General features: G+C 45.0%; 1 protein-coding gene and 1 pseudogene across 1 annotated transcript in view; one reads left to right on the forward strand and one right to left on the reverse strand.

Annotated features, from left to right (window-relative positions):
• Positions 1–20,686, reverse strand: part of LOC124788077 (phospholipid phosphatase 1-like) — a 781,858-nt gene that overhangs the window by 463,240 nt on the left and 297,932 nt on the right. The gene's annotated exons all lie outside the window — the stretch shown is intronic.
• On the forward strand, positions 5,586–5,703 carry LOC124790376 (annotated as a pseudogene).

Consider the following 20,686-nt stretch of genomic DNA (forward strand, 5'->3'; position numbering starts at 1 on the left):
TATGCTGGCTCTATTTCTGCCAGAATCAGTAGGATCCTCCGTAAACACAATATCAAGTGTGTTTTCTGTCCGTCCAACAAGATCAGGGCACTGCTGGGGAGTGTCAAAGACGACCTGGGGTTACGAAAACCAGGGATTTACAATATACCTTGTCAATGTGGCATGTCCTACATTGGCCAGACGACAAGAACTGTGGAGATCAGGTGCAAAGAATATCAGAGGCACACTAGATTAAGACAGGTGACTAAGTCAGCTACAGCTGAACACTGTCTAGAACTAGATCATGCCATGAAGTATGAGGATACCAAGATTCTAGCACAAACACCCAGATTTTGGGACAGTGTTATAAGAGAATCGATAGAAATAACAATAGCTGACGATCTTATGAACCGTGACACAGGGTACCAGCTAAGCAGAGCCTGGGATCCGGCTCTGGAATCGTTAAAGGAGCAACGGGGCCAGCTGCAACACTACACAAACAGAAGAACCAGAGACAAGGAGATGGAAAACGAGCCCCTGTCGGACTACCAGGCGCACCAGACCGAAGATGGAACACCCAGAAGTGGGACTGGTGGGCGCGGACCGCAAAGGGAACATCCAGAGCCGCGGCGGACAAAAAACGGAGCGGCAACGCTCCAACAGGTCGTGGTGAGCGGGCGCGGACCGCAGGCGGAACGCTTGGTACCCCAGACCGTAGATGAAACCCCCAGGAGCGGGTCTGGTGGGTGCGGACCGCAGAGGGAACACCTAGAACCACAGCGGACGGAAAACGGAGCAGCAACGCTCCAGCAGGTCGCAGGGAATGGGCGCGGACCACAGAGGAAGCGCCTGCAGCCGTTGGTGGAGGGGGAAGGCCATAGGCATAAATACTGGACCAGGTCCACTCGAGGAGCAGTCTGAGGTCGCACCTGATGAAGGTTACGAGCTACGTGACCGAAATATTGTGCAAGTACGACGCTGATATCCGGCAGAACACCCGACAACCCAAGGTGTCACCCTGTATTTTGTTTATTTGCAGGTACATGTCTGCACTCGGGTAGTCATTTAAGTCCCCGCATCGCTATAATACCGTAACACACCGCTAGAGAAGCCAGAACAAACTGGCGCAGTCCATTGGTAAACTGAAGTATCGTGCGTCAGTTCCTTTTTTTTGCATTTTAAGGGGAGCGACTCTGCCACAATCCATGCCACCGAGCGAGGTGGCGCAGTGGTTAGCACACTGGACTTGCATTCGGGAGGGCGACGGTTCAAACCCGCGTTCGGCCATGCTGCTTCAGGTTTTCCGTGATTTCCCTAACTCGGTTCTGCAAATGTCGGGATGGTTCTTTTGAAAGGGCACGGTCGACATCTCTCCCTATCCTTCGCTCATCCGATAGGCCCGATGATCTCGGTGTTTGATCCTCTCCCAACGGACCACAATCCATGTCAAGTTGGTGGAAGTGTAGGGCAGTGACGCACTGTCATCCCACACTGTGATTGAGCGACGCCGACGCTTCCATTGTGGTCAAACAAGTGTAAATGAAGAACAAAATGGGACTTAACTTCTGAGGCCATCAGTCCCCTAGAACTTAGAACTACGTAAACCTAAGGACATCACACACATCCATGCCCGAGGCAGGATTCGAATCTGCGACCGTAGCGGTCGCGCGGTTGCAGACTAGCGCTTAGAACCGCTCGGCCACTCCGGCCGACGAAGAACAACAAAGTGGCAGACCATTTGTTTGGGAAGAACTGAGATTGCAAGAGAAGTGGTGGCCTTGGTGATATAAAACCGACGAATAAAAATCGAGGCGATAGCGTAAAAACTGAGAAACAAATCGTGGATCAGTTTTCAACATATTGCACAAGACTTTGAACACGGCATAGATTGCCACCCTGTGAGTTCTGCAACTGCTTATATCGCTCACATCCATTCAAAAAGCCTGCCGAGCCGAGGCAGCAACGTAAATGTTGCACCCATCTAGGTGACTTCTTTAGCCGCCTAATCGACATGGACGAGTTCTGGGTGCGTCACTGTGACTCTGGGACAAAAAAACAAAGCGAGAGTGTGTGGTGTGCGTACTGTAAGACCTTCGGTACACACACCATCAGATTATTTGACTTGTCGCTGTAACGAAGTAGGCGAGTGTCAGCAATATGTCTTGTGGTCTTATCGTGGCGTGTTTATCTTCTGCCGTTAGGTCAGACGATAGAAATGCCACTTGCACGCTTAGAGTAACAGATTGATAGTGACCAACTTTAAACAGAACTTGATTAATTTTCACACACATTTATTAAAATAATAACAATCATAAACCTTACTTAACTTGATTCTGGATGCTATTTGCAATTGACAATCTGAAGTTGCTTTGGTCTTGGTACGTTAATATTATTCTCACATATCTCCGATGCTTGACAAAGTTCCTATACATTTCTCTTGATGGCTATGTACAGGAATATGATAATCTTATTAGGCGCAGACTGAAACTTGACTACAGACTAATGCAGACTAACGCAGACTGACTAATCGGAGGTCTGTACACTCGTTATAATACTTCGAGCGTTCAGGTATCACTGCGCGAGTGTGATCTGCGAGGAGTAAAGGTTCTACATTAGCAGCAATCTCATTGGCTGCGAGACATATTAATACGCGGATCGGCGGAAGCAGAATTTGGTCCATCTCTAAGACTGCGCCATCTCGTAGTGCGAAGACAGACGAGCGCTGCGCCTGCGCTGTTGTGCTTAGCGGGGCTCGCTCTATTGGGAAAGTTGTGTACGCGCTGACTACGAGGAACTATGTACACAGCAGAGTGGAAACGTGTGGGTTCACCACTGATGAAAAAGTCAACGAGGCAACCATCACTGGAAAAACTGACACTGAGTGTCAATGTGATTGTATGGTGTGGTGCAAACAGATTATACTCGTACGGGGCAAACCAAAACAGGAAGCATGCTACCGAAATCTTAAGTTACGAGAGGTTGTCAAGACGAAGCGTTGCGGGAAGCTGTACACGGGGGTGTTGTGCTAAATCTCAATGCCAGAGCTAATTTTGCACAGGGGCATAACCACATACTTCGTCCAGTCGCATTAATGTGACAACCTGTCAAAAGCCTGAATAACCACCTTTTGTAGCGTGGACCGCTGCGAGACGTGCAGAAAGAGAGTCAAATAAAATTCTGGAAGGTACCGAGAGGTATGTGGAGTCATGGCGATTCCAGTGCCGTGGCCATCGCACCGAGTTTCTCGGTTGAGAATCCACGGCGCGAAACAACCTGGTTGAGGTGGTCCTACAGATTCTCGATTGAATGTAAATCCGTGGAGTTTGGTGGCCAGGGAAGTGCGGTCAACTCATACTCTTCCAAACACGCACGTACACTGCGAGCTGTGTGACATATTGCTTAGTCCTGCTGGTAGGAGCCATCGGGCAGAGGAGAAATAAACTGGGTGTAGTGATGAATATGGCCCCTAAAGATGGATGGATACTTGTATTGATCCATTTAGCCTTCCAGAATGACAAAATCCTCAAGGAAAGGCCACGCAAACATTTCCCGGACCATAACGTTCCCTCCTCCGGACTGAACACTTCCGTCGATTGTTGGAGAATGTTTGCTTTCAGACGTTTCACGCCGATGTAGCATAAAACGTGATTCATCTGGAAAGGCCATCTGTCGCCACTCAGTGGACGTTCAGTTGCGATACTGCCGTGCAAATTCCAGCCCTCGTCACCGATGGACAGCAGTCAACGTGGGTCCATGAACCACGTGCGTGCTGCGGAGGCCTATATGCAGCAACGCTCACTGAACAGTTGTTGAGGTGACACTTGGTGGTAACCCATTGGTTCATCTGGGCGGTCAGTTGCTCAACGGTTGCACATCCATCGGCCCATATACATCTCCTCAGCGGTCATTCTCCCCCCTATAGACCGTGGTGCACCACAGTTGCCCGGCGCTGGCACTGGATAGCGGTATTTTGTCACGCACGGTATACTTCTATCTCTGCGGCATGCGAACAATTTACAGACTTAGCCGTTTGTGAAATGTTTCCATCCTTGGCCCGAAAGCCAATGACGATGCCATGTAAGACTTCAGACCGATCGCTCCTTTTCCGCATTAGGACACGAGTGCACTGTTTCCCGTCCTCCGACGCGCTTTATACAGGGTGTTACAAAAAGGTACGGCCAAACTTTCAGGAAACATTCCTCACACACAAGGAAAGAAAATATGTTATGTGGATATGTGTCCGGAAACGCTTACTTTTCATGTTAGAGCTCATTTTATTACTTCTCTTCAAATTACATTAATCATGGAATGGAAACACACAGCAACAGAACGTACCAGCGTGACTTCAAACACTTTGTTACAGGAAATGTTCAAAATGTCCTCCGTTAGCGAGGATACATGCATCCACCCTCCGTCGCATGGAATCCCTGATGCACTGATGCAGCCCTGGAGAATGGCGTACTGTATCACAGCCGTCCACAATACGAGCACGAAGAGTCTCTACATTTGGTACCGGGGTTGCGTAGACAAGAGCTTTCAAATGCCCCCATAAATGAAAGTCAAGAGGATTGAGGTCAGGAGAGCGTGGAGGCCATGGAATTGGTCCGCCTCTACCAATCCATCGGTCACCGAATCTGTTGTTGAGAAGCGCACGAACACTTCGACTGAAATATGCAGGAGCTCCATCGTGCATGAACCACATGTTGTGTCGTACTCGTAAAGGCACATGTTCTAGCAGCACAGGTCGAGTATCCCGCATGAAATCATGATAACGTGCTCCATTGAGCGTAGGTGGGAGAACATGGGGCCCAATCAAGACATCACCACCAATGCCTGCCCAAACGTTCACAGAAAATCTGTGTTGATGACGTGATTGCACAATTGCGTGCGGATTCTCGTCAGCCCACACATGTTGATTGTGAAAATTTACAATTTGATCATCAGAATCGAGGAAGTACAATACATACTGACGAAAATAAAATGAGCTCTAACATGGAAATTAAGCGTTTCCGGACACATGTCCACATAACATCTTTTTTTTATTTGTGTGTGAGGAATGTTTCCTTAAAGTTTGGACGTACCTTTTTGTAACACCTTGTATACTGTCCACTGCTAGCGCTGTTATCTACTGCCTGTGAGTGGTTACTGTACGTCGCCGTTAAACACAGGCGATGGCCACATTACCGTGAACGGACCGAGTATAATGATGCTTTGGGCTATCGAATTTTTCCTCAGCCCTGTATTCTCCTGGCGTGGGACCCAGTGACTGTTTCCTCGGATGAAGAAACCATTGCATGGTATGCATTTCTAGTATGACGACGAGGTGACTTTCGAGGAGGAATCTTTCCTGAGCACCCACAATGCAAATTTCAACAACCATGCTCCACCAAGTCATCCATCCTTGTGAAAAATGAGTCGCATTGAAGAGCGAATACGTAGAGGAGGACTAAAACTATCACAAAGTTTCATGGTCGAAGCTTACTTTTTTTTAATTTATTGGATTTCGTGACGTGCCAATACAGCCATCTCAATAGTAGAATGTCAATTACGATGATATGAACTTGAGGACAATACAACACCCACTCCCCGAGGGGATAATATCTCCGTCCAACGGCCATGCCGCAGTGGTAACACCTGTTCCCGTCAGATCACCGAAGTTAAGCGCTGTCGGGCTGGGCTAGAACTTTGGTGGATGAGCATCCGGTCTGCCGAGCGCTGTTGGCACGCAGGATGGACTCAGCCCTTATGAGGGAATCTGAGGGGCTACCTGATTGAGCAGTAGCGGCTCCGGTCTCGGAAACTGACATACGGCCGTGAGAGCGGTGTGTTTACCACATGCCTCTCCCTATCCGCGTCCTGTGATGCCTATGGGCTGAGGATGACACGGCAGCCGGTCGGTACCATTCAGCCTTCATGGCCTGTTCAGGAGGAGTTTAGTTTAGTTTTAGATAAAATCTCCGACCCAGCCGGGAATCGAACTCCGGCCCCTTCGTTTAACAATCCGCTGCACTGACCGCGCGACTAGGGAAGCGGACTGGGGTTAATATTTTCGATCTGAGAATTAAAAGTTTGTGACTGTCCTCAGTAATGCCATAAACTGTGAAATTTCGTGGCATTCCATGTCGTGGAGGGTGTAATGGCGTAGTCCTTAAGTGTGGTGGTTCCGAGACACAAACCTTCAAACACAATGTCGGAATATTACTCATCCACGTTTTTCTTCGTGAATTTGCTTTTAATTAGTTGCATTTCGAGTGACACCAAACCATTCGAATGCAACAATACGCAAAAAAAACATTAAATGACGCCAAAATGTGTGCGAGAGCTACGAAAACTGCCAGACGCCCTCTTTTGAGCTGCAGAAATAAAACAAATCCATTTTATCTCTTTCAGTCTGATAATCGGCAGACAGTAAACACCACTGTCCAAAAAATCTCTCTTAGCAACGCGTGTGCATTGTGTCTAAGACGCTCACAAAGCACTACAGAATGCGCATTTCATTACAAAGTAGTACTTCAACTTCCGTATTTAATATCGAAACTCCGGAACACAAATTTCCTAAACAAACTGTTGGCTCTCAAAAATCAATTCCAACCTTACTTCAGTTCTATCTATCTATCTATCGCTTGTGCCTTTGTCCCGTATTTTGCGCGGGGTTAGCGTGGTTAAATCGGATTTGGCATGTTAATGTGAAGCTGTGGCTGGCATGTTAATGTGAAGCTGTGGCCGGATGCCCTTCCTGCCGCGCCACCCCGTACCCCCCCCCCCCCCCCCCCCGGGATGGAATCAAGAGTACCCCATCTGCCTTCGTCCAGTGTAAATCATGGAAAAGTCCGGATGAGTTTCAAATGTCTGAGTCGTGTAACTGAGGCGGGACGTGGGGACCAGCGCGATAATCACCTAGAGGGATGTGGAAAACCGCCTAAAAACCACATCCAGGCTGGCCAGCCCACCGGCCTTATATAGCTAAATCCATATAATTCTTATGAATTTTTAGTTTTTATGTACTCATTAATTAAAAAAAATACAGGCAGACGGGAGTGTGTAGCTCACTTTCAACATTGACCCTAAAACTAAAGGCATAAAATTTGCGTACTGCGTTATTATTACTTATCTACGTTTCAGAGGATGAGTCTCAGCCTTCAAGGACCGGGCAATCGCAGAGGGTGGGCTTATTGGTAGTTGGGAGCTCCAATGTTAGGCGCGTAATGGGGCCTCTTAGGGATACGGCGGCTAAGGAGGGGAAGAAATTCAGTGTGCACTCCGTGCGCATTCCGGGTGGAGTCATTCCTGATGTGGAAGGGGTCCTTCCGGATGCCATGAAGACCACAGCGTGCAGCCAGCTGCAGGTGGTGGCACATGTCGGTACTAATGACATGTATCGTTTTGGATCTGAGGAAATTCTCTCTGGATTCCAGCAGCTATCTGATTTGGTGAAGGCTGCCGGTCTTTATTACGAGATGAAGGCAGAGCTCACCATCTGCGGCATTGTTGACAGAACCGACTGCGGACCTTTGGTGCAGAGCCGGATGGAGGGTCTGTATCAGAGGCTCAGACGGTTTTGCGACCGTGTTGGTTGCAGATTCCTTGACTTGCGCCATAGGGTGGTGGGGTTTCGGGTTCCGCTGTATAGGTCAGGAGTTCACTACACTCAGCTGGCGGCTACACGGGTAGCGGAGGCTGCGTGTCGTGGACTGGGCGTTTTTCTAGGTTAGAAGGCCTCGGGAAAGTACGGGGTTGGCCGCAATCTCAAAGGGTGCATGGCAAATACAGGACGTGCTTGGATCAAGGAACAGTCGGAATTGTAGTTGTAAATTGTTTTAGTTGTGCTGGGAAAGTCCCTGAGCTTCAAGTGCTAATAGAAAGCGCAGAAGCTGAAATCGTTATAGGTACAGAAAACTGGCTAAAGCCTGAAATAAGTTCTGCGGAAATTTTTACAAAGTCTCAGACGGTGATCAGGAAAGATAGATTAGGCAGAATTGGCGGTGTAGTGTTTGTGTCTGTCAGTAGTGGTTTATCTTGTAGTGAAGTCGAAGTAGATACTCCGTGCGAATTGGTATGGGTGGAGGTTATACTTAACAGCCGAACTAAGTTAATAATTGGCTCCTTCTACCGACCCCCAGACTCCGATGATATAGTTGCTGAACAGTTCAGAGAAAATTTGAGTCTCTTAACAAATAAATACCCCACTCCTACGGTTATAGTTGGTGGAGACTTCAACCTTCCCTCGATATGTTGGCAAAAATACTTGTTCAAAATCCGTGGTAGGCAGAAAACATCTTCCGAGATTGTCCTAAATGCTTTCTCCGAAAATTATTTCGAGCAGTTAGTCCACGAACCCACGCGAATTGTAAATGGTAGCGAAAACACACTTGACCTCTTAGTCACAAACAATCCAGAGCTAATAGAGAGCATCATGACTGATACAGGGATTAGTGATCACAAGGTCGTTGTAGCTAGACTCAATATCGTTTCTTCCAAATCCACCAGAAACAAACGCAAAATAATTTTATTTAAAAAAGCGGATAAAGTGTCACTAGAAGCCTTCCTAAGAGAATCTCCATTCCTTCCGAACTGCAAATGTAGACGAGATGTGGCTCAAATTCAAAGATATAGTAGCAACAGCAATTGAGAGATTCATACCTCATAAATTGGTAAAAGGTGGAACTGATCCCCCATGGTACTCAAAACAGGTCCGAACGCTGTTGCAGAGGCAACGGAAAAAGCATGCGAAGTTCAGAAGAACGCGAAATCCCGAAGATTGGCTAAAATTTACAGACGCGCGAAATTTGGCACGTACTTCAATGCGAGATGCCTTTAATAGGTTCCACAACGAAACATTGTCTCGAAATTTGGTACACAAGCGGCAAGACGCAGTCAATACCTTCGCTGCGCAGTGCCGATGGAACTGTTACCGACGACAGTGCAGCTAAAGCGGAGTTATTGAACGCAGTTTTCCGAAATTCCTTCACCAGGGAAGACGAATGGAATATTCCAGAATTTGAAACACCGAAAGCTGCTAGCATGAGTTTCTTAGAAGTAGATACCTTAGGGGTTGCGAAGCAACTCAAATCGCTTGATACGGGCAAGTCTTCAGGTCCAGATTGTATACCGATTAGGTTCCTTTCAGATTACGCTGATACAATAGCTCCCTACTTAGCAATCATATACAACCGCTCGCTCACCGATAGATCGGTACCTACAGATTGGAAAATTGCGCAGGTCGCACCAGTGTTTAAGAAGGGTAGTAGGGGTAATCCATCGAACTACAGACCTATATCATTGACGTCGGTTTGCAGTAGGGTTTTGGAGCATATACTGTATTCAAACATTATGAATCACCTCGAAGGGAACGATCTATTGATACGTAATCAGCATGGTTTCAGAAAACATCGTTCTTGTACAACGCAGCTAGCTCTTTATTCGCACGAAGTAATGGCCGCTATCGACAGGGGATCTCAAGTTGATTCCGTATTTCTAGATTTCCGGAAAGCTTTTGACACCGTTCTTCACAAGCGACTTCTCATCAAGCTGCAGGCCTATGGGGTATCGTCTCAGTTGTGCGACTGGATTCGTGATTTCCTGTCAGGAAGGTCGCAGTTCGTAGTAATAGACGGCAAATCATCGAGTAAAACTGAATTGATATCAGGTGTTCCCCAGGGAAGCGTCCTGGGACCTCTGCTGTTCCTGATCTATATAAATGACCTGGGTGACAATCTGAGCAGTTCTCTTAGGTTGTTCGCAGATGATGTTGTAATTTACCGTCTAGAAAAGTCATCGGAAGACCAGTATCAGTTGCAAAGCGATTTAGAAAAGATTGCTGTATGGTGTGGCAGGTGGCAGTTGACGCTAAATTACAAAAAGTATGAGGTGATCGACATGAGTTCCAAAAGAAAACCGTTGGAATTCGATTACTCGATAAATAGTACAATTCTCAAGGCTGTCAATTCAACTAAGTACCTGGGAGCTAAAATTACGAACAACTTCAGTTGGAAAGACCACATAGATAATATTGTGGTGGAAGGCGAGCCAAAGGTTGCGTTTCATTGGCAGGACACTTAGAAGATGCAACAAGTCCACTAAAGAGACAGCTTACACTACACGTTGCTGCGCGGTATGGGATCCTTACCAGGTGGGATTGACGGAGGACATCGAAAGGGTCCAAAAAAAGGGCAGCTTGTTTTGTATTATCACGTAATAGGGGAGAGAGTGTGGCAGATATGTTACGCGAGTTGGGATGGAAGTCATTAAAGCAAAGACGTTTTTCGCCGCGGCGAGATTTACGAAATTTCAGTTAGCAACATTCTCTTCCGAATGCGAAAATATTTTGTTGAGCGCCACCTTCATAGGTTGGAATGATCATTAAAATAAAATAAGACAAATCAGAGCTCGAACAGAAAGGTTTAGGTGTTCGTTTTTCCCGCGCGCTGTTCGGGAGTGGAATGGTAGAGAGACAGTAAGATCGTGGTTCAAGGAACCCTCTGCCAAGCACTTATATGTGAATTGCAGAGTAATCATGTAGATGTAGAAAACATCTGCATGGAAGGTTTGCATTTAAAATATTCAGTGAATTATTTATTTTAATTTATTTATTCAATTATTTATCTATTTATCCTGGCTGGATATGTGCCACTTTTCCCTCTCTTAGGAATAACGAACTATTCTTCACATTTTATTATTACATTTATTACAATACACGCTTTTCAAGAGTTCGTGAATTTAGTATGGAGTCTACCACTTACGATAAAACCATTATGTTTTGAACTGGGATAGATGTAACAGAAAAAGAGCCACAGTGTATACTTAATTTTTAAGACTGGAGTAAGAGAGAGAATTTAGTGGCAGGAAGACTGACAATGCATTACTCGCGTAATGAGGCGAGAGAAAATATGGATCCGGAAGAGAAACGGCATGAAGGGAAGTTGTGCAGGTCAAACAATGAAAAAAAAAAAGAGGAAAAATTTACATGACGGCACTACCAGTAAAGCGGAAGGAAGAAGATGCGTAACTGGAACAAGTAGTTAAAACTATTTGGAGTTATCCCTACTCGTACCATTTTATCAAGAGAGCTGTCAAAGTAGAAAGACACTGAACTCGGATTTGCGAGGACGAAGTAGTTAGGTGTCCGTGGTTTCACTGAACTGCTCAAGCTAATTCTAGGATGGATCCAGCGAATTTCTTCCCGAATGTGGGCTTGTGCTGTCTTTAATGACTTCGCCGTCGACGGGAACCAGCCGTGGACACATTTTCTTCGCTCTGTACTGGAGGAGAAGATTAGTGTTTAATGTCCCATCATCAACGAGGTCATTAGAGACGGAGCACAAGCTCGGACTGGAGAAGGATAGCCCGGCATTTACCTTAAGCGATTTAGGGAAATCACTGCAGAGCTAAATCAGGATGGCCGAACGCGGGTTTTAACAGTCGTCCTTCCGAATGCGAGTCCAATGTGCTGTTAACCACTGCGCTACCTCACTCGGTCACCCTGTGCACTCGTGTGCGATGTAGTATGTTTCCGTTGCCGCTTTTGTCAGTTTTTAGTGGCATGTGATATTTAACCATATCTGCATTGCGCTATCACTCAAGTCTTCACCACACACACACACACACACACACACACACACACACACACTACTTTCTTCCGGTCGCAGGCGCCAAATCTGCCAATTACCAGTTCGTTTTATTGGCATAAAACAGACGCCACTTTCTCATTTGTTTAGAGATATGACCATCCCATATGTTGAGCATGACTTTCACCTGACGGAGCTTAATGCCAATTTTGCTACAGCCTATAATGGAGCAACATTTTTGACCTGCAATTAAACTGTGGGACTTCGTAAATTCCCCATTGTTTGAGGCTAATAATTGCGTCACCGGTAGTATTCCCAAAATAAGAGTGCACAGCAGCTAAAGCAGTTTGGAGAGTATTCATTCACTATGAATCCCATCAATTCATAAGACCTTTTTTCAGTATAAGTGGTTTGAAGAATCTTAAATATTAACAAATTTACTACTTCGTTGTAGTACACTTGAACTTAGAGCACGATTCTTCAAGCTCGTGTGCGTACACGACCATTTACTACACGTTGACATCTAGATATTAATCCATTCAGTGAATTTTCTGATGCATTTTCTATAAAAACTTGAGAAAGTCAAGACGTGAGAAGGGCCCTTGTGTTCCAACGCTGTATTTCGTTGTTCCTCGGTTCTAGATTAGTCACGTTCTACACCTATAGTGACAACTGAAAATTTGTGCCACATCGCGACCCAACCCACGTTACCTTCTTATCGCGACCAATAGACTTAACCATTAGGATTTATGAGTTCCCCTCCAGGCCTGATTCACACATCGATTGTCACTCGGGTTTCCAGCTATGATTTTCAAACACTACTAAGAGAGTTTCTCCGATGTGGGAATTAAACTACCGGGGGCCAGATTCCTGGATTTTGTCTGTGCTCAGAAGATAAGCTTGCATGTAGAATATACACTCATGACGATCTGGATTTGATTTGCCCTAACAACAATTTGAATACTACGAGACACTGCAAATGCCGGGGAGCCATCCTGACCCGTTGGCACAAACTGCATCCTTTTGCTCATCTGCTGCACTATGAAAGCAACTGAACCTTCAGCAAGACAACGGATCACTCCAAAGCTCCCGAATTGTATTAGAAGAATACCGCACCGACGTAAGTGTTTCCTCAGGTCAGCTGAGATCAGTACTATTGAGCATAATGGTTCAAATGGCTCTGAGCACTATGGGACTTAACATCTGTGGTCATCAGTCCCCTAGAACTTAGAACTACTTAAACCTAACTAACCTAAGGACATCACACACATCCACGCCCGAGGCAGGATTCGAACCTGCGACCGTAGCAGTCCCGCGGTTCCGGACTGAGCGCCTAGAACCGCTAGACCACCGCGGCCGGCTATTGAGCATATCTGTGATATCTGCATGGCTTGCGCATAGCTCCGAACAATCTCTGTGTGCTGAGGGCAGAGGTTGTTCAGACATGGATTTATATCTATCCTCAATTCTTTCAGTGTCTTTTGGTGCCAATGCCACGATACACTTTCGCCGTTATCGAGGTGAAATTGTATTCTATGGATGATTAGGTAGGTGTGTTTGTGTCAATGGCTCAACAGTGTAGCCTCTATAGAACCGAAATTGTAACAGCTTATTCGAAACCCATATCCATACCCAAACCGACGAACACGCACCCCAGAACTGATCCTCACAGTACTCCGGTCGAAATTTGATACTGTCAGCCCTAGGATGCTTTCGAGTTTTTGAGTAAGTGAGTGTTATCGAACAAAAATGCTTTTACTCTAGCTGTTTTTGGCAGTTCCTACGTCGTTTGTTAGCGGCGTGTTCTTACCAAGAAGAGAAAATTAAGAATGAAGCAAAGGCATTTTGGCACAAAAAGATCCACGGTTATTACGTTTTCTGTGTAAAATGTGTTAATTCCAAATTGCCTTGTGCACCTATCGTTGTCATGCCTCCCAAAATAAAAAAGAATACTGATGCAAATGAAATGGAACAGTACTATGGGAGATAATATGAAATATTAATTTTATTATTGGTTTATTTTATTTTAAAAATTTGTTTTACCATGTTCCTTCAAAGTTTTAAGTTCAGTTTACTCAGAAAGTCTGAACTTGATACAGCAAACTTTTCTACACTCGTATATGTCACAAAACTAACATACTAACGCCAGCTGTTCTTGAGGGAGGCTTCAAGCGTTAAGTACCATTAACAGAAATTAGATGGAAAAATAGCGAAATTCGATACGAATGTGACCAGAGACGTGAAGCTTTTCGGATATGGCACAACGTGAGATTGCATGGTCCTTTTGAAGAACTGCCAAACACGTTGCGCTTGAGGTGTTTCGTATGTATTAAACTTGATGCCAATCGATTTATTCGTCTTGCTGCTTCCAGATGGTAACAGGTTCCCGTCAGGAATGATTCATTAGACGAGCAGCCACTGCTATGCAAATTACTGCCAGTGTCGCAGCCAGAGTGTCAGCTGGAACTGTATACTGGAAAACAGACTATGAGCAACAATGATCAGTCACCAACCCTGTTATATCCTAGCCAGTAATGCCACCCGAGCCCGCTGCCAAAAGGTTGGCAGCATCAAAGTCCGGACGCCGTCCGCATAAGCAGCGCCAGCGAGACAGGAAATCGCCGCAAGTCTGCGCGCGCCACCGCTGGCTTCTGGTTTCTTAAGCGCTGGAGTCGCGAGCGCTAGGACAGTTCTGTATTCGCCGCTAAGTTGTATACTCGCCACCGAATTGTGTACTTGCTAGTCAGTTGTGTGTTCATCGCAGCAGAGTTGTTGTTTGTCGTCAGCCGACGCTGACCTAGCCGCTCCGACTCGAACTAGACAGATTTCTGTAGACACGGAGTTCACTACTGTGTTTCTGTATCTTCGTTAATAAAGATAAGTACCGACTTTTATTTAACCAGAGTGTTTGGGTTTTCATCTTTCTGTTCACTGTTCCAGCGGACCGGTCGGCCCGCTATTAAAAGTGTGGCGGTGACTTCGCAAGCCGTTTCTACAGCGAATTGTTTGTCGCTACGAACGCCGCCACAAAAAACCCTTTTATCATACTTCATCAGTATACAACCTGCTTCCGATGGCAGTGCTACTGACTTAGCTGATGAGATGAATAGCGCAAAACTGTGTTTCGTGTTGACAGCACCGCCTTGACTTTAGCGATGGTGATTTGCTAGTGCGGCTTTTACGATGAAAGCAGAAACAAGCGCAGTACATCAGGGAACGGTATACAGGACTACCTACGGGCATTATGGCCCCGCTAAGAGTTGACGGCCTGGTCCAGTGCACGGTTCTAATTCGTCTTGCAAATAAATTTATACAGGTTGCCGCAAGGTGAAAGGCCCATTCTCGAAGTAACTAAGGAACACTAGGTTTTAACGTCCCGTCGACGTCGAGGCCATTACAGACTGAACACAAGCTCGCATTAAAATAGACTGGAGAAGGCAATTGGCTATGTCCTTTCATAGGAACTATCCCGAAGTTTGCCGTAAGCGACTTAGGGAAATGACGGGAAATCTGATTCTGAATGGCTTGTCGCGGATTTGAATAGTCATCCTCCCGAATGCTAGTCCAGTGCGTTATCCACTCCGCTACATCGTTCAGTCGATTCATTATCGAACATTTTGTACGAAGTGAGGTAAATTTGATTCAATTCCAACTTTTAGCACGTGACTTCAGGAAAAATGGTTACAGATGCGAATTATCTTTTTAACGTATTAACTTGTCAACTTCTGTCCAGCTCGACAGAGGCGAAACTCACGCAGTGATTGAGGAATTATGTTAACTTTTTATATCTGGATCATAAAATGTTGGAATCACCAGGCATAGTCATATCTTTAACGTAATTTTTATTCTTCATTCGCACAATCATAAGTATTAATATTCAAGAGTCACTTGTTAAATCTACTATTAAATTATTACTAAAGTGGTACTACGAACGTGACAAAAAAAATTAACTGTTTTCTGACAGTGAAACATTCGACACAGACGAGACCCGTTACCCTACGCAGTGGGCAACCGCGAGTGGTCCTCACATCTGCTGACAATATCCAGCAGTTATCTGTTTAAAGTGTTTATCACAGGTGACATATGTTAACTGCTAGGTCCGACAAATTGAAATCATATTAAGTGGTGCCACCAAAAATTGTCGATTTCAAAGTATCTGTGTTCGAACCTGTTACCACTACCGTGTGATTTCACATCTGTTCATAGTTGCTGCGGATCTCAAAACAAATACACATTTTATCTGGATCCAACAATGTTTCCATTGACATGCTAGATGTTGCATGGGGGCTTAATTAAATATGATTGAAAATATTTTTAGTAGCTGTAAGTCCGATTACGCAATTCTCGTAAACGGTTGGCCCTGACTAGTATTATTACGCTATCTGACTGCAAAGAACAACAACAAAGAATGAAATGAAAATTTTGTTAACACAATTAATTAATTAAATCCCCAGCAACTATGAAACCTACGAAACCAAAGCATAAGTATAACTGTTCTGTATGTGGAAGTATGACTCAACGCACATCTGGCACGGTTCTTCTTCAACAAGACAAGAATTTTTAAATACCAATTTTACTGACGTGATAAAAGAAAATTACAAATACTATAATTGCGTAAGGAAAGCAGAATTACACTCTAATACAAGAACACACGCCAGATGCTTTGTTGACTGAACCTGTAATGACGCATTATTTAGGACACTGAAATAAAAACAAACGGAGTTAGTTACCTCATTTATATTGATGAAAATCATTCTAATCCTTACATTATATCTCAACCAGAACTCTCCAATATCACATCTCGGCAAGCACTGCCTAATAGCACATCTCAACAAACACTCTCTGCTACAAGTTCTTAACAAGCACTGACTGCTACGAGCTCTCGACAAGCACTGACTACTACCAGCTCTCCCCAAGCACTGACTGCTACGAGTTCTTAACAGGCACTGTGGAGGCGGCAGAATAATACTCTTTGGCGCAATCTCTGGCGCAGTGGCTCAGTGTAGCCACCTTTCAATGTCTTAATGCGTATCTGTGCTGCTCAGATCCTCACAGTGTGCGTCATAACATTACCGTACAGTCGTTTAGCTGGTAGGTCTTACCTTTTCTTTACTTTAAAGTTGGACATACTGCGAAGTGCAGAGCCTGGAAATCCGTAGAGGTTTCTGGACACCCGCTTACCTGAAACAAAACAGACAGTCCAATTTCAGGTATCACATGCAACATGCCGTGGACATAAATACAGCTTGGTTGCTCCGAAAATATGTGCAGCAACAGATGTATACAAAAATAACACGGATCAAAATGTCAGTATGATACTCAGATAAAGAACACACACACCTCCATCCTGAGCAAGGCTTTAGTAGAGGTGTTACGAAGTGACAGGTGCGTATCTGTGTCTTAAGGAGAATTGTGATGAGTGTATATACAGTGCTTTGATTGTGTTCAAATGGCTTTGAGCACTATGCGACTTAACTTCTGAGGTCATGAGTCGCCTAGAACTTAGAACTAATTAAACCTAACTAACCTAAGGATATCACACACATCCATGCTCGAGGCAGGATTCGAACCTGCGACCGTAGCGGACGCTCGGTTCCAGACTGTAGCGCCCAGAACCGCACGGCCACTCTGGCCGGCTTTGATTGTGTTGTTAATGATGGAAGAAAGAGAGAGGGAGGAACCGGTGTCGGAACGCAGCCTGCTCCTGGCTAATAGCACTAACTTTTAAGCGGATTTCCGTCAGTCCAAGAGAGAATGCGGTGTTTGGAAAGCAATACAGGACAGTAAAGCAAAGCCTGGAATTTAGCAACTTTACGCCTTCATCTCCTTTATCAACAAAATACTGTGGATGAAACTTTTTTTCCACTAGCATGATTCGAACCGGTTACATTCGAATCGAGAACCACTCAAGGAGATGATGAGTCACCAGTAATCTTGTAACTTCTACCTACAACTACATCTACGGCTACGTGATTACTGCACTATTCACAATAAAGTGCCTGGCAAAGGGTTCAATGAGTCACCTTCAAGCTGTCTCTCTACCGTTCCGCTCTCGAACAACACGCGGGAAAAACGAGCACTTAAATTTTTCTGTGCGTGCCCTGATTTATCGGAGGAGAAAACTGGTGATTGAAATTTCATGAGAAGATCCCGTCGCAACGAGAAACGCCTATGTCTTAATGATTGCCACTCCAATTCATGTGTCATGTCTGTGACACTATCTCCCCTACCTCGCTATAATACAAAACGAGCTGCCCTTCTTTGTACTTTTTAGATGTCATCCGTGAGTCCCACCTGATACGAATCCCACACCGCACAGCAATACTCCAGGATAGGGCGGACAATCGTGGTGTAACCAGTCTCTCTAGTAGACTTGTTGCACCTTCTAAGTTCTGTCAATGAATCGCAGTCTTACGATTGCTCTACCCGTAATATTATCTACGTGATGGTTCCAATAATGATGGAAGACGGCGGGAACATCAGCTGATAAGGATTTAATGAAGGAAAAATAAATATTTGTATACATGGCAGAGGGAAACAATGTAATAATAAGATCAGGGGACATCGAGTGAAGCAAAAATCTTCCGTATGCCATAGGTCAGAAATGCAGTTTGTAGAGGTACAGTCATAAAACGACAACCAATCTGCGATCTGCATTTAAATCAACACAGATAATATCTATCTGTGCGGTCCTGCCCACTCGTCGCTTATGCGATGCCTATAGAATGCTGCGTTCTTGGAATGCTATATAGAGGATTGACAATACTTAATTTGGAAGTAACAATGTCGCAAGTGATGGGCGACATGCAAACATAAATCCCAGTCCTTTGCTATATACAATGTTCATGCAAGTTTGACACAGTTTGTGTATCACTAACAACTGTTATCGTAGCGTTCTCTGCTAGGCCTGTCCGTACGCTGTCCTAAACCTTTCCGAATACTGAGCGGCTGAGGTTGGCAGGAGCCGCGCTTATATTCTCCTCTTGTAGACGCCGCTCCTGTCGTGGTGCGATCCTAATCAGGGCACCATTGGCCGACGTCGTTTCACCGCCTTCTCTTCTCTTGCGTTCTTCATCTTCGTTCCGGCGCTTGTGGTCACGCCACAACATCTATTATGGTAAACAATACAGTAACTGATTAAATTAGCTTTAGATAATGGATTTAGTTAAAACGTCATTGCTAGGTAAACTTTAAATTCCTATTCAAGGCTGGTTACTCTGGATGCTAAACTATTAAGTCAGCTATGCTACAAGTACCGTAGTATCATTAATTTATTAAAATAGTAAGGCGTATTGCAGAAGCAGCATTGCAGTAAGATAGTCAGTGTATGGTGCTTTAAGGTGTAATGTTACTAATACCGAAATGTAACGGTTACAAGTTTTAATTTTTGCTAAAGTACAGAGAGCATGAATGAACTTTTATTCTAACACGTATAGTAGATCAGTAAGTGTGAACTAAGACAACGGTGAAAAGTAAGCACTTTTTCTTTAAATAACATTTTTAATAGGAAATGCTCGAAATCTCTGCCTCCAATATTGTTACAAGGTTCACGTCATCGAAGAAATGATTGATAGTGAAACGCCTCCTTAGAAAAATTATAAATGACTGTGCTTAAACTGACACACAATATTTTTAGCGCAACGCAATCTGACTTTCAAAAATCCCTACAAAAGAATGGCACTGACTAACAATAACCTATACCTTTCATGAATCACTTACCTCACAAAAATCTTCGTTACTCAAACTACTGCAATACAGCGAGCGCCACTACTGCCAGCTGAATAAAAGATTCTAACTACTGAAGGCACTAACTACTGATAGGCTAATGAAAGATTTTGATAGAGAACAAACAATGTATTTACCTTAATAGTGTTCAAAGTCATAATATATCCAGTACTACAAATTTACTCTCTCTGATGGGCACACGTCCCGATCATCCGCTCTCAAAACTCCGCCATCTCTCTCCCCACATCCACCACTGCTGGCGGCTCACCAACTGCGCAAGGCTACGCCCTGTTAGCAGCCAACTGCCCAACACTACAATAGCAGCTATTTCAACAATGCCCACCAATCACAGACTGCACACAGCACAGCCAGTGATTTTCATACAGAGCGCTAGGTGACGTTACCAACATAAAAACCTAAACAGCCTACTTACAATAGGACGACACAGCGTTTTTGGAAATTAAAAACACGGTCGCTTACCGGACTGACTTGCGTGCGCTCTTCGCTTATTGCCTGTCGTTTCATTGCTGTAGCTGCAAAATTGTCCATGGCCGACTTCCGATCACCTGGAAAATGTTACTCTATTCGACATCCCCTGCCCTGCTCTCACCTTATAATCAGCTTGTTTTTCTCCATCCTCTATTCCTATTTTAATATCCCCGCCAACCGGACATCGAGATGGATGCAGATAAGCTGGCGTGGGAGTCGCAGCAGATTAGCGCAGAACGCTGTCACAGGGGGTGCACGCCAATCGTGGCAAGGGCAGCGCCACTGACCCAGGTGTTTACTCGCCCGCGGTAGTAGGCCGGGTCCGGCAGTTTCTACTCTCACATTAATGTGGTTTCGTTCAGAGATGGCGGTGCGACACCAAACTCGGCAACCCACGTCGATGCCACAGACGTTAAGCGTGATCTCGCTGCCATCCGCAACTACGAATGGGAGAGGCTGAAGAGGACACGCCCATTCTCTCAGCACAGTAGTGTCCTCGAACAGATCCAATATACAACCGAGCATAAAAGAGCTCTGTCCCAGTTGGTGATGTCGGCTGAAGCAGTCAACTTCATCGAAGCCGGCCGCGGTGGTCGTGCGGTTCTAGCGCTGCAGTCTGGAACCGCGCGACCGCTACGGTAGCAGGTTCGAATCCTGCCTCGGGCATGGATGTGTGTGATGTCCTTAGGTTAGTTAGGTTTAAGTAGCTCTGAGTTCTAGGGGACTGATGACCTAAGATATTATGTCCCATAGCACTCAGAGCCATTTGAACCATTTTGAACTTCATCGAATAGATTAAGATGTTATTAAAGTGTGAGGTGGAAACGTACTATTGTAAACTTCGCACGTTGTTCTTGAAAAGAAAGGTTTGTTAATTAGTGCATCAAGTGATACTTTAATAGTTAATGATAGTTGTACATTATCAAGCA

Source organism: Schistocerca piceifrons, chromosome 3, assembly GCF_021461385.2.
Source record: "Schistocerca piceifrons isolate TAMUIC-IGC-003096 chromosome 3, iqSchPice1.1, whole genome shotgun sequence".
NCBI lineage: Eukaryota > Metazoa > Arthropoda > Insecta > Orthoptera > Acrididae > Schistocerca > Schistocerca piceifrons.